The sequence below is a fragment of the Bos javanicus genome, chromosome 13, assembly GCF_032452875.1.
Source record: "Bos javanicus breed banteng chromosome 13, ARS-OSU_banteng_1.0, whole genome shotgun sequence".
Lineage (NCBI taxonomy): Eukaryota > Metazoa > Chordata > Mammalia > Artiodactyla > Bovidae > Bos > Bos javanicus.
This window is the reverse complement of record NC_083880.1, coordinates 35,162,099-35,177,395: the sequence shown is the minus strand read 5'-3', so window position 1 is coordinate 35,177,395 and position 15,297 is coordinate 35,162,099. Positions and strand designations below refer to the sequence as shown.

Genomic DNA, 15,297 nt, shown 5'->3' with positions numbered 1-15,297 from the left:
TTACTGCTGCTGCTGCTGCTAAGTCACTTCAGTCGTGTCCAACTCTCTGCAACCCCATAGACCGCAGCCCACCAGGCTCCCCTGTCCCTGGGATTCTCCAGGCAAGAACACTGGAGTGGGTTGCCATTTCCTTCTCCAATGCATCAAAGTGAAAAGTAAAAGTGAAGTCGCTCAGTCGTGTCCGACCCTCAGCGACCGCATGGACTTCAGCCTTCCAGGCTCCTCTGCTTGTTACTACATGGTTCCTAAAATTCAGTATTCCTGGTTCCTCAGTATTGAGTAGTTTATTCTTCTTTAAATACTTTTTCCTACTTCTGCACCTCCTTCAATGTGTCCCAAGTCCTGCTGGTGGCTGCCTCTCAGACCTGCCTGTCTCCTTCTTGTCATCACTTAATATTGCATGATCTTAGATAGAAGAGGGAAGAATATTTACTGTTGTACAAACATCCTTATTTATTCCATTAAAAAATTGAACTATAGTTGCTTTACAGTGATTCAGGTGTTCAGCAAAGTGATTCAGTAAAATATATATATTATATATACATTCTTCATATTCATATATTCTTACACATATATTTTGGAGAAGGCAATGGCACCCCACTCCAGTACTCTTGCCTGGAAAATCCCATGGACGAAGGAGCCTGGTAGGCTGCAGTCTATGGGGTCGCTGAGAGTCAGACACGACTGAACGACTTCACTTTCACTTTTCACTTTCCTGCATTGGAGAAGGAAATGGCCACCCACTCCAGTGTTCTTGCCTGGAGAATCCCAGGGACGGGGGAGCCTGGTGGGCTGCCGTCTATGGGGTCGCACAGAGTCGGACACGACTGAAGTGACTTAGCAGCAGCAGCACACATATATTTATAAATATATTCTTTTTCAGATTCTTTTCCATTATAGGTTATTACAAGATATGGAATACAGTTCCTTGGTGCTATACAGTCAGACCTGGCTATCAAAGATCCTTATTTTTTTAAGAATGGCAATTTTATAAAAATAATCCACCTCTCATTGATTACTTTTTAAAAATAAAATAGCATATTTATATTTAATAAATAACATATTTATAAAATAAAATAGCATATAAAGTAGCATATTGATTCCCACACCACTTTTACTTTGTCTCTATACATTTACGATCTTCACATGGCAGTGATCACAGGGTAGATACATTATCTAGTTCCCCTCTATGTATTTAACATGGCTCTAAGCATTTCAAGTTGCTATCTTGCCTTCATAATTGGCTTGGCTACTGGCTGAAAACAATTTCAGGATAAAATGTCTCATGATGAAATGTAATTTTATTACTGTTGGACATTTAGATTGATTTTAATAAATAATGCCAGAACAAATACCTTGGATTTATAGTCTTTTCCCTCTTGTGAATTAGAAAAAGTCTTTGCTACTTTTTTTTTCCCCCAAAAGCCAGACACAATTTTCTAAATCCCCTCTGTATTTGTCAGCCTTCACTGACGCATCTCTGCTTCATCTTGTTTTATCCTCCTGGGATGTTCTGGTCTGTGAGGGCGAGGATGTAGCTGTTGTTTCTGATCATGATTTCTTCCCATCAACAAGTCCCTTCGAAGGCTGTTTCTTATTCTCTGAGAGGCCAGAAGATTACGTATATCAGGCAAATGACTGATAACATTTGCCTCATGGTTGTCCACTTTGGAGAAGTGACCTTGTCCAAAGCAATAGGAAGAATTCTACCCAACAGGGTGAAGACACTGCCCAGAGAGTCTCATCCAGCCATGGGGGCTGGTGGCTCTTTAACTGGAAGTGCAAGTGGTATGGGGAGTTGTATCAGTCAGGGTCTGACCAGCAACATGAGATTCACTCCAAGCATTAAAAGAGAGGACGTGTAATTCAGGGAAGTGGTGACACAGACAATGGAAAGGTTGAGAAGCAATCAGAGGTGGCAGGAGGTCCCTGCTACCTGGAGATGGAGCCCAGAGCCAGAGTCATCTATTAGGAGCTGGACCTGGGGGGCTGGTCCCTGCAGAGCTAAAGTCAGAGACCGGCAGACGCAGCCCTGCTGGAGATACCACCCAAGGCAGAGCAATAGGAGAAGCACCCCAGTGCTCCCTTACTCCTGCCGGCTCGCCCCCCCGCCCCCCGCCAGTGCCTCTCTTGTGTTGAACTAGGTGTCACAAGATCCTGCAGCACACAACTTGCAGGGGTGAACCGCTCCCCAAACACATACACTGCCTGTGATATGAAGCAGGGAAAAGATGAGGAAGGAGCCCAGAGCAAATGAGCCAGGAATCAGTACAAAGTCACATTCCAAAGACTCGTTCCAAACAGCACTGGGGCAAGAGAGAAAAATCCTCCAGAGAAGCAGCCAAGGAAGCAAGCAGAAGAAACTAAGTGCCTTAGTCTTAAGCACCACATCAGCCACACACATGTTTTTCACTGCAACTGGTACCTCCTGCTAGTTTGAGCCAAATGATGATTTGCTGAAAACTATCAGTAGGTTACTGATCTCTGGGAGACCAGGGTCAGGTGTCGAAGTTGCATGGCTGGGAGCACAAGACAAGTTATGCGGGGGAAGGTCGCTGGCTATCCCTGCAGAGGTGGGGCTGGGACCCTGGACTTACTCAGCAGAAAATCTGTACCAGACACATGACCGGCTCTCCTCAGGGCTGCCTCTGAGAACTGATATCCCCCTCCCAAGTGGCACTGACCTCCTGTAGAGTGGATTCAACTCCTTTCTTGGTTTTTACTGAGTTGAAGGCACATTAGGGCTGACATATGCCTGCACCTTGGCTGCAAAGAAGGCTGGGGGAGAGAGTCTGGCTTCTACTTTGGGGAAAGGCAACTGCTACATACTGAATTGTGTCCCCTCACCCCAGTAGTCATGTACAGATCTGAGAGTTGGTGATAAAGAAGGCTGAGCATCAAGGAATTGATGCTTATGAACTGTGGTGCTGGAGAAGACTCTTGGAGTCCCCTGGACAGCGAGGAGATCAAACCAGTCCATCCTAAAGGAAATCAGTCCTGAATATTCATTGGAAGGACTGATGTTGAAGCTGAAGCTCCAATACTCTGGCTACCTGATATGACAAGCCGACTCACTGGAAAAGACCCTGATGCTGGAAAAGATTGAAAGCAGGAGATGACAGGAGAGGTTGGATGATATCACTGACTCAATGGACATGAGTTTGAACAAACTCCCAGAGATAATGAAGGACAGGGAAGCCTAGCATGCTGCAGTCCATGGGGTCACAAAGAGTCGGACAGGACTTAGCAACTAAACAACACCCCAAATTCATATGTTGAAGCCCTAATGCCCAAAGTGACTATATTTGAACAAGAACTTTTGGGGAGTAGCTATGGTTAAATGAGGTCAGAAGGGTGGGGTCCCAATCTGATAGGATTGGTGACCTCGTAGAGGGAGGAAGAGAGAGAGCCATCTGTCCTCATGCAAGCATCAAGGAGAGGCCAAGAGAGGACACAGCCACAAGGCGGCCGGGCAGCCTCAAGCCAAGGAGAGCATTGTCACTGGAACCTGGCCATGCTGGCACCCTGATCTTGGACCTGCAGCCTCAAAAGCCATGAGAAAATACACCTCTGTCTGTGGGGTTTTGTTACAGCAGCCGGAGCACTGAGATAAAGACTCAATGTGGGAGTCCACCACCATCAAAGGAATTCTGTTCCCAAGATGTGGGGTGGCCACAAATGTGATAAATGTCCCGTACACCCAGATTACCACCTTCTGTTTGCTACAGAATGTTACCAGGTCTTGTCACACTCGTGCCCATTAAAAAGGATTCAAATGAGGACAGAGGTGGCCCTGCTGGTACCATTGGTGCAGCGCCAGTGCCACTTGCCATGTGAGAGGGCTGGCTCCGGTGAGCTCCGGACCTGACTGGGCAGGTCTGCATCCCTTGGCCACGTGACAGGTAGGGCCACACCACAGAAGCTAAACTAGCACCTTAGGAACTCAGAAACATTCTGCCTCCTTCCCACCCAATGCCAGACCTTTCCAAGCCTTCTGACAGCCCTAGTTGCCACAAAACCTGTCTTTTCCTAATGTCTGCTGGTATAGAGTCCTACAACGAGGGTCTTCTGCCATCAATTCAAAATGAGATGACCAACTAATAGAGAATGTGTAAAAGTCAACCCCACTGAGGGGGAAGGGTGGGAAGAATTGGGCCAGGGTCAACCTTGAGGAAGACTATTTTAAGAAAGCTGAGTCTTCGGAGAATGTCAGACACCCTTTCATTCACTTCTGTTAAGATTCTGTTCCAGTGGATTAAGACAGATTGAGTTCTTTCTGTAATAAGAACCCCCGTTAACAGGGTGTCCCCCTTGTGCATCTCTTACTGTATTAGGTTCTGGAGATAAAGCATTGACTAAAATATCGTTCTTGCTCTCAGGAAACCTACAGTCCAGAGATCACTGTGATATAATATAGTATATATATTATATATTATGGATATAATATGTATGTCATATTCAGGGTATTAGTCTTTATTCTGTAGGTCACCAGGAGCCACTGAATACAAATGAGCATGTGACAGTCATTTATAGCTTTTATTGCATTCAAAAAGAAATCATCAGGATACAATGACAAGAACTACAAGAGAAGAATGAACAGAATAGACAAGAGACTTCTCTGGTGACCCAGAGGTAAAGACACCATGCTCCCAATGCAGGGAGCACGGGGTTCGATTCCTGGTCAGGGAACTAGATCCCGCATGCCACATTGGAAGGCCAGGGCCCACTCTTTATTTCTTACAGGCCCTCCTGGCCCCATCCTGCTGTCCACCTGTGGCTCCCAACTTACTGGACGTGTTCTGGCCCCCGGCTGCGGGGCCATTTTTCGTCCTCAAGGTAACTGTGCACAGGATAATTTATATTTTGGTGCCAACACACCCCAAGCTCCTTTGAGATGAAAGGCTCGATATAAAAGTGAGTTATGACCCTGGTGAAGGGGAGCACTGCTGAGTTTTTCCCAAAGTCGAGTTTAACCCTCTTTGGCTTCTGCAAAGGGCTGGCTGCAAAGGACCTTTGGCCATTTCAGTGGCTCTGTTTTTAGCTATCGATTCTGTTGTGTGATAAATTGTCACCCTCCTCCAAGTCCAAAGATAGTGTTTGTCCAGAGGTTGGCTTGTACTTGCCAAAATGCCAAGGAGGAGGAGGAGTTCCAGCTGAGGTCCAAGCTGAGGCTGGATCTTTGCTTTTGAAGTAGTTAGCGAAGTGAGGGCAAACACATGCATACGTTCATGTTCCCTAATAACATAATCCAGAAGAGTTCCTCCCTTACCCTCGATCCTCCTGTGGGTTCTCGGGACACTGGTTGTGTTTTTTCAGGAAAAGACTGAACTTGACCAGGGTTCTTGGTCACTCTGTCCTTTAACCCCTAGAAGGCTCTCTGCTGCGTTGGAGCAGGCTGTCTGCAGGTGTGACTTGCTCTTGTCCAAGGCCCAGGGCTCCCCAGGTCAGCTCTGAGCTGGGCTTCCCTTCGGACAGTATCAGACCAACATGTCTTTTTTTAGAAAAGACCGTAAGTGTCTTATCTTCCTCCTCTGGAATGTTCCACAGTTGTTTCACCTCTCATTTAGGAAAAGTTGGTTTGAGGGTTCTTCCATCAGCTCCGCGAGCTCGTCTCACTTGGGGTGGCGGTGCTTCTGCATGCCAGCCTCATTTCCATCTCTCCTCCTCCCGACTAGAAACCTTGTGGTTAAAATAACACACAGCCTCTATTCAGAGCTCAACTCAGAGCTGCTCTCAGAGGCAGATTTCGGATTTAAACACCACTCTGGGAAGATGTATTGGCTTGCTTTTTAAACGTTCAGTTTTAGACTTTTGCGAAGAAGGTGGGGATCTCAGGTAAATACTTCCTTTCCTTTTTCACTGTTTTGTTGAGAAGACGATCGGGAAAATTGTGCCAGTGGGCACTGGGAGAAGCCAGCTGCTTCCTAGCTTTTGACTGTTGAACGGGGCTTGTGTCTGTTTCTCTGAAAGAGGAACAAAAAAGTGCTGAAACGTGGATCTCAGGGAGAGAAATGGCAGGGGGGACTCTCTCTATGCAGAAAGGGCTGGGGTTTGAGGAATGCTTGTGCCTTGGTAGAGCTGCCCAAACAGCTTTGGATGCTTGGGAGTCGGAAATGTAGGAAACAAGGGTCTGTTGGTCCTCTCTCTTCTCTGGTGCAGCTGTTTGGAGGCTGGTCACGTGACCAGCCCACACGGAGTGGGTCCCAGACCTCTCTCATCTTCTCTTCTCATCGAACGAAACCAAAGTGGTTCTCTTTCCCTAGCTGCTTTCTGCTCAAGCAGGTGGGTACCATTACATCTATCTACCATCTACCTATCAATCTATCACCCACCTGTCATCTATCATCCACCTATCTATTATCTATCTGTCTATAACCTACTTCTAAACTGCTGTGAAACATTAGTCCACTGTCTCGTGTTTTCATATTAAATTTAAATATATGCCTTTCTCTGGTGATAGGACCTTAAAGATTTGCCTTCCGTCTCTTTGTAGAACATATGAACTGTTCCTTTGAATACCAATAACTGTGGTCTCTGAAACAAGAGTTCATTTGCAGAAGCTGCTTTGGGGAAGAACTTGCCACCACTCCTCCAGATCTTTCCTTGTTCAGTTTTTTTTTTTTTTTTTTTTTTATTCCTGTGCATATTGGTGCCTGTGAACTTTTTCAGTACAGCTCAGGGTGGCAGGACTAAGTGTTTATTTGCCAGTTCTTCATCTCTCTCTCTATTTCTCTATCCCCTCTCTCCCTCTCACTCTCAGTTTTTTCTCTCTCTCTGTCCCCCTTTGCCCCAGGGATCATTGCTTCCTTTGAAGTTTTAGTTGGAAGAAAATCCCAACCCTATTTGATGACAGAACCAAATCAATCAATAATCGATCCATCATTGGGCTACCAAACATTCACCCAAATGCATTTTCTATGTTCTGTGTTAGAAGAGTCATCAGAGTAGAGGGGAGGTTGTGCTGTGCTGTGCTAAGTCACTTCAGTCGTGTCCAACTCTGTGCGACCCCATGGACTGTAGCCCACCAGACTCCTCTGTTCATGGGATTCTCCGGGCAAGAATACTAGAGTGGGTTGCCATACCCTCTTCCAAGGGATCTTCCATACCCGGGGATTGAACCCACATCTCTTACATCTCCTGCACTGGCAGTCGGGTTCTTTACCACTAGCACCACCTGGGAACCCCAGGGTGGGGAGGTTATCCCAATACATATAAATACCATCATTGGTGTTCATCATGCATTTTGACTGTCACCTACATCCATTAAATAATTACCAAATATAGTACAAAATGAAGTGTTCAATTTCAAGCTTTAAGTACAGGTGAGGTTGAAGTCAGAAAATACAACTCCTGTTTCCATGAGCTCACTATGCATCAGTGACTAAGTTAAGCACTTTGCAAGCATCTCCTCTCACTCTCTCAACAGCACTCATGTTCTGTATTGAGGCAGGAGTGGGTGCTAGGTGCCCATGTATCAGGGCTGATGTGCAAGTCAGAGTTCCAACCTGGTCTGGGGCCAGTGCTCAGGACCCAGCTGGTATCAGGATGTACATCCATCAGAGGTGGTCCCTGGACTGGGCTAGGAAGGGTTATCCAGAGTCCAAAGGAGGAAAAGGATGGATTGCTGGGTGGGGGGTGGGTAAGACGGGCCTGGTAGGGGGCAGAGCAGTGATTTGTGCCCTAATGAGAGGCAGGCAGGGAAGTGCTTGTTCGAGGGCAAGAGGGGTGGTGCAGAAGGAGCCGTCTGTGGTTTCTGGACTGAGGCGTGAGTTGAGGGGTCAGGTGATGGTGGCTACTGCTCAGAGTCACTGTGGGCTTCAGGGTATCAACGGGATCCTGCAATATGTGGCCTTTTGTGTCTGGTTTCTTTCATTGAGCATGATGTTTTCAGGGGTCTTCCACGATGTGGCCTGATTGGCACGTCCCTCCTTTTCATGGCTGAATGATATTCCACTGAAGGTATAGAAACCGTCCATCTATCTGTTCATCACTTGAGGTCATTAGAGGTCATCCCCACCTTGGGACTATTGTTAGCAGTGATGCTATGAACAGTCATGTACAAGTTTTTGTTTGAACACATGCTTCCAATTCTCTCAGTGACTCTGTAGGAGTGAAATCCCTGGGTCATATGGTGACTTGACATTTAACTTTTGGAGGAACTGCCAGACTCTTTTCCACAGCAGCTGCCCCATTTTATATTCCCATCAGCAATGGATGAGGGTTTCATCACCTCCTTGCCAACATTTGTTCTTCTCTATTTTTTTTATTATAGCCATGCTAGTGGGTGTTAGGTGGTTGGTCATTATGGTTTGATTTCCATTTCTCATAACATTGAGTACTTTTTCATATTTATTGGCCATTGGTCCCATTCACATTTTCTTGCCTTTATTTGACTCCATCTTTTTTTTCTACATAAGTCCTATGATTTATCCCTTCCTATCACTTTCCCTCTTTGTTTATTTACTATCCATCTCCTCTTGTTTCAAAGAAGCTCCATGAGAACAGGAACTCTGTCTTGTCCATTACTGTATCTCTGTATTGTAGGGATTCAATATATATCTGCAGAATAGTTGAAGACTAGATTATGGTTTTTCCCCCAGCCTTGTGCCTAGAGCCCCTCCCCTTTCCTGCAGGTGGATCAACAGTGGGGCCAAGTTGTGCAGGGGGTGGGGGCCGGAGCCACAGCTGGTCTGCACACCAGTCAGTCCCTGACCTCATTCCCCACTCACCTCTCTCCCCACTCCCCACTGACATTGCCAAGGCCAAAGCACTGGCCTTAGCAATGGAGTCCACCCACTTAATGCAGTCCACCCACTCCTTGGTTTGTGGGGTGAGAGGATGGAGCAGCAAAGTACTCGGAAAGATCATCAAAGTTTGAGGGGATGAGAGTCTGAGCCAAGGCAGAGGTGAGGAGGGCAGAGTGAGAGGAAGAGATACGAGGCAGATATTTAAGGAAAAATCAGCAAGACTCTGTGACTGGCAGGGGTGTCAATCAAGGTGACTTCAGATTTTGAACTTGGAAGGTTGGGGATGCGGTGGCACCGTGAACTATAAAAGGAAGTTGGGAGAAAGAGTCTATTTGGGAGCAGGAGAATAGGGAGGCTTCTTCTGTATTGAGTTTGAGACAAGGACTAGAGATCTGAGTGTACAAAGGCTTCTTCTGTATTGAGTTTGAGACAAGGACTAGAGATCTGAGTGTACAAAGCTGGGGTGTGGTGGCAGGGACAGCCCTGGAGAGTAAAGGGGAGCCCAACATGAGAGGTGAGGCCAGACAGCCTGGCTGGGAAGGTCAAAGTGGAGCATCAAGAAAATCAGTGAAATTCACAAAGGGACTTCCCTGGTGGTGCAGTGCTTAAGACTCCACGCTCCCAAAGCAGGGGTTTGGGGTTCAATCCCTGGTCGGGGAAATAAGACCCCACATGCTGCATAGCACAACCTTAAAAATATATATATATATATATATATATATATATACACACATATATATATATTCAGAGAATGGGCAATTTCTGTGCATGTGAGAGAGAGAAAGAGGGTGGAGGGATGCCAAACACAGAAATATTTCTCTGCTGAGGGGCTGGGTAGAAGAAAAGTGGGTGAAGCCAAGAGAGGAGAGGAAAGAGGATGTGGGGAGAAACCCAGAAGCAGGGAGGTGTTGGAACAGAAGGGAGGACGGGAGGTGAAGTAGGACACAGACAAGAGAGAAGCTGGAAGGAAAGAAGAGAGACAGAAGAGGGAGCGAGGGCGTTAGGAAGAGAGGGGCTGGTACCAGAGAATACTGTCCACCTGCTCAGAGGAATAAAAACAGGAAGGCAGAGGGAAGGCAGGAGGGAGGGATGTGTGGGCTGCTGTGTGAGGTTAAGGAGGCGCTTGGTACCCAGCCTAGAAAATCATGATGGATGCCTATGCTTCTCCAGCTCTGAGCCTGAATCAAGAGAACAATTCTGCGCCACATACACTGTACTGACTTCCCAACAGCCCCTCCCCCTCCCAATATGGCCATTCTTATCACAAGATAGGGCTCTTGACATATTTTTGGGACAGAAGCTATTGACTATGATGTCCTTGGCTGGAGGAGGGCACGCCAGAATAGGGTGCGTATCTCATTAAATGGCATGGCCAAGAATAAAAACAAAAAAAGCTTTCAAGAAATTGTCCCTTAAGTGATTAAAAAGCAGATGAGTTTGATCTTCATTCTGAAACAATGGGAATTCAGGATTGACTTCTGTTGACTAAAAAATATAGTCACAACCTGAAAGTAGACAGTTATTTTATTTGGTGGGAATGTTTAGGATTCTGAGCCCACGAGTCAGCATCTCAGTACCTCTGAGAAAACTGCTCCAAGGAGGCAGGAGGGGATGTCAGACTCCAAACAAACTTGCAACAAAGGGAGCAGGACCTCTGAACATCAAAGATCAGGTATCAAGTTAAGGAATTTAGCCTTCTAAGTGTGGGAAGATGCAAGCCTCTGGGCTCACTGATTCATTCCTTTCTTATGCACCTCAGCTATCTGGGGCCAATCCTGCTTCTTTGTTCATCTTGCTTCTTGCATTCGCCCAGCTCCTCAGCAATCACCACGAGGGGTGGTGGCATCCCCTGGATCCCAGTTTTGGGAGCCCTCATGCACATTTGAAGGCCAGTGACATTTCTTGTTGATTAATATGGCAGGAGATATTTTCATTTCACACTTCCTTGGATGAAGTGTTTTCTGACTTCATAAGATCATTGACTAATTTGTATGCGTATTCATCTAACAAATCTTTGTGGAAACTCGTTAGAGTAAGCCCATTGACAGTTGGAGGAGGGGGGACACATGACCTGCCCTCATTCTCCAGTCAGGACTAACACGTGGAGGAAAAGTGCTACAGGTCATTGTGTTCATCCAGATTAACCTTGTGGGTGGCTGCAGGCTTCACAGTGACAGAAATCCTACCTAGTGTGCATTTGCTTTTTCACGATGCACCTTTCCTGTCGTAGAACATCTTTTTAAGATGACGGAAGATGTTTAAAGCCTCATCTATATTAATGGTTTTATTGTTCTGGAACTGTGGCCTCTCCGAGTTGTAAAACATCTCTTTAAAATGAAAAAGGATCCTTACAGCATCTTCTGTAATCATGGTTCTATTGTTCTGGAATTGGGATGAAACACAAGTAAAGGTCGGGGTCTTAGTGCCATAGGATGTTTTGTTCTAAAGGGAGGGGTGCGGTGTGTTTCTTCCTAGAAGTCGCCACTAGGAAATCAACTAAGTTAGGAAGGTTGAAAGTCGCTCACTCGTGTCTGACTCTTTGCGACCCCATGGACTATACAGTCCATGGAATTCTCTAGGCCAGAATACTGGAGTGGGTAGCCTTTCCTATCTCCAGGGGATCTTCCCAGCCCAGGGATTGAACCCAGGTCTCCCATATTGCAGGTGGATTCTTTATCAGCTGAGGTTAGCATAAGATTAATGTCCAATTCAGGATATAGGAATGATGTAAAATCACCATTCTGATTTTTGCACGTAAATTGTAAAATCAGCCTTTGATCTTTTATGTTTAACAAGAGCAGTGATGTCAATTAATCTCAAGGCTAATTTATAGGAACAGGTAACACAAATAAAATGACTATCCCACAGGCGTTAGGCTTTGAAAATACTACGTGGGATTATTTCAGAATAGCCTTGCTTTCCCAATTCTTAATTTTCCTAAATTGATATGAAAATTATGCTGAGGAGTTCGGCATAGACAAACTGAAGGTGAGGAATTGGGCCAGAAAATTGGCAGAAGGAGTCCCTTAGGGGTCAAACATCCCCCACAGTACAGGCTGGTGACAAGCACAGTCAAGTTCAACTTTTGTCCCTGAATCATCCTTTTCAACACCAGACAGAGTAGGGGTGTCTAATAATCATTTTCACCTTTCCCCTCTGTACCCCACCTTCACAAAATCATTGTCAGTTGGAGATGACCTTGCAGGGCAATATAATATCCCAGTTGAGAAACTGGATTTAGGGATAGGATTGACCTGGTTGGGTCTCCAATCTGCCTCTTTCTAGCACGGAGCTTCTTAAAGCTTCCATTTCCCCCAAGCTAAAATCAAAATAACAAAAGCTCCAAGGATTGTTGTGACAATTAAGCGAGTTAATGTATGCAAAACTCTCTGCTCATTCAATCAACGTGAACTATTATTATCGCGGGGGCAGGTGAATCACAGAACCGAGCTTCCATTTTCCAGCTGAACAAACACCAACCTGCCTCTCCTCTGTCTTCTGGAAGTTGAATCCTCAGGCACAGTTGTGATGAAGTTACTCCTCTGCTCAAAACTTTGAGTGCATCAAGTTCAAATTCCCTTCACATGGCCTGGGAAGCCCCTCATGAAGGTGCTTTACTCTATCTCCCACCTACACCCTAGGATCAGCCTCTGTGAACCCACTTCTGAGTCCTCATTCCTCACGTGGGTTAGTTCCCAGCAGGTCATTCAAGCTAGAGTTCATCTCCTTTGGTGCATGTCCGTGGTACTCATTTCATGCCTTTATGTAGCACTTAACACTGAATGAAGTCTCCCATGTTACAGATAGCAAACTCCTTGAACATGGAAACAAGGCCTTGTTCATTTTTATGTCTTCTATAGTGCTTTGCAAGCAATTATTCACATAATCAAACAGGAAAGGTTGGTTGAATTAAATTGAAAAGTTGACTCAGAATGTGTATTGTCAGAAGGTAATTACAAACTTATCGTTAACAAAGGAGAAAGGTAGGATAAATTAGATAAATTAGAAGATTGGGATTAACATATATACACGACCCCACTCCAGTACTCTTGCCTGGAAAATCCCATGGACGGAGGAGCCTGGTAGGCTGTAGTCCATGGGGTCGCTGAGTGTCAGACACGACTGAGTGACTTCACTTTCACTTTTCACTTTCATGCATTGGAGAAGGAAATGGCAAGCCACTCCAGTGTTCTTGCCTGGAGAATCCCAGGGATGGGGGAGCCTGGTGGGCTGCCGTCTGTGGGGTCGCAAAGAGTCGGACACAACTGAAGTGACAGCAGCATATATAAAATAGTCAATAAGGACCTACTATATAGCCTAGGAAACTATACTCAGTAACTTGTAACAATATAATGGAAAAGAATCTAAAAGAATATATATATTCTTTTATATATACACATGGGCTTCCCTTGTAGCTCAGTCAGTAAAGAATCTGCCTGTGGTTCAGGAGACCCAGGTTCAATCCCTGGGTTGGGAAGACCCCCGGGGGAAGGAAATGGCAACCCACTCCAATATCCTTGCCTCGAAAATCTCATGAACAGAGGAGCCTGGTGGGCTGCAGTCCATGGTGTTGCAAAGAGTCGGGCATGACTGAGCAACTAACACTTACTTACTTATACATACACATATATGTGCATAGATATATGTATCACATATCAGTTGAGTTCAGTCGCTCAGTCGTGTCCGACTCTTTGTGACCCCATGAATCGCAGCACGCCAGGCCTCCCTGTCCATCACCAATTCCCGGAGTTCACCCAGACTCATGTCCATCGAGTCAGTGATGCCATCCAACCATCTCATCCTCTGACGTCCCCTTCTCCTCCTGCCCCCAATCCCTCCCAGCATCAGAGTCTTTTCCAATGAGTCAACTCTTCGCGTGAGGTGGCCAAAGTACTGGAGTTTCAGCTTTAGCACCATTCCTTCCAAAGAAATCCCAGGGCTGATGTCCTTCAGGATGGACTGGTTGGATCTCCTTGCAGTCCAAGGGACTCTCAAGAGTCTTCTCCAACACCACAGTTCAAAAGCATCAATTCTTCAGCGCTCAGCCTTCTTCACAGTCCAACTCTCACATCCATACATGACCACAGGAAAAACCATATACATATATATATATATATGTATATGTATACGTATATATATATATATATATATATATATATAAAACTGAATCAATACACCTGAAACTAACACAGCATTGTAAATCAACTATACCCCAATACTAAAAAAATTAAATTAACAAAGAAGGTCATTACATAATAAAAATTAAATTAAAAAAGAAGGTAGAGAAAGGGCCTGTTTGGGATCCAAAGAATGGATATGTATGCATATATGTTTGTGTTTACATATATGTTTTTCTATATATTTCCTCACCTGTGAAATAGACAGATGTCATATGAAGATCCTTCCAATGCTGAGTATGTGAATCTGAGCTATTGGCCTTGCTATCTTTATAATGGGCTTCCCTAGTGGCTCAGTGGTAAAGAATTCACCTGTAATGCAGGAGACACAGGTTCAGTCCCTGAGTCAGGAAGCTCCCATGGAGAAGGAAATGGCATCCCACGCCAATATTCTTGCCTGGGAAATCCCATGGGCAGAAGAGCCTGGCAGGATACAGTCCACAGGGTCTCAAAGAGTCAGACAAAACTTAGCAGCTAAACAACAACAACAACAAATCCTTATAACACACTTACAAACTTTGTAGCAAAAGAGTAGCCAGAGCGCTGCCATCTAGGGCTACAGACTGTGGACTGGGTAGAGATGAGGCCCCCAGAGTGACCCGAGGGTAGCATAGCAGCTTCCCCTGTCTTTCCCAGGCAAAGGCTGCTGTGAGTCAGCTTGTTACTTCAGTCTTGCTCTCGAAGACACAGTGTCGCAGATTTTCTCTTCATTGTGGCAGCACCTGGCCTGGATGTTAGTACGTCACCCACAGAAGACAGCCCATAAAAATTTCTTGAGTCACTGAGTGGATAATCTTCCCTTTCGTTACAAAAATAACGACAAGATTTGTAATACATCTATGGCAGGACTCTGTGCTCAGAAAGCAGTCCCAATTTCCACCAAGAATAAAGAACCCTCCTCGATACAGTCATTAGCTCCCATGATTGTCACAACAGTCCTGTAGGCTAGGAGTTATAAGTTCAGATTTTTTTCATCATAGATAACATTTATCATATAATGTTTTTCATGGGGTTTGTCATTATTTCCAATTATACTGTATATGTCATTATGTTTTTTATACCTCTCTGTGTAAAATGTAATCTCCACAAACAGAGGGATTTTTCTTTCAATTTATTCATTACTGTTTCCCTAAGACAGTGCCTGGTACCTAACAGGGGCTCAATAAATATTTGCCAAAGAGAGTTGAAATTTATATCAACAATTTGGTACTAAATAAGGTATACCAGAAAGGGAAAATCATTTAAGCAATGAAGAAAGCTCATTCAAAAAAAAAAAAAAAAAAAAAGAATGAAGCCTGAGGCATAATTGAAGTTTAGGGAGGAGGCATAGGATTAATGGGAGTTTTTTTTCACCCATGATTTGTTTTGGAAAA

The 15,297-nt window shown here is 45.1% G+C and overlaps 1 protein-coding gene across 1 annotated transcript in view; it reads left to right on the top strand.

Annotated features, from left to right (window-relative positions):
* The first annotated feature begins 5,721 nt into the window (after positions 1 to 5,721).
* The window catches only part of JCAD (junctional cadherin 5 associated), a 78,516-nt gene continuing 68,940 nt past the window's right edge, over positions 5,722 to 15,297 (top strand). Inside the window, exon 1 of the mRNA XM_061436241.1 lies at positions 5,722 to 5,835. The gene's annotated coding sequence lies outside the window, so the exon portion shown is untranslated. The remainder of the gene's footprint in view (positions 5,836 to 15,297) is intronic.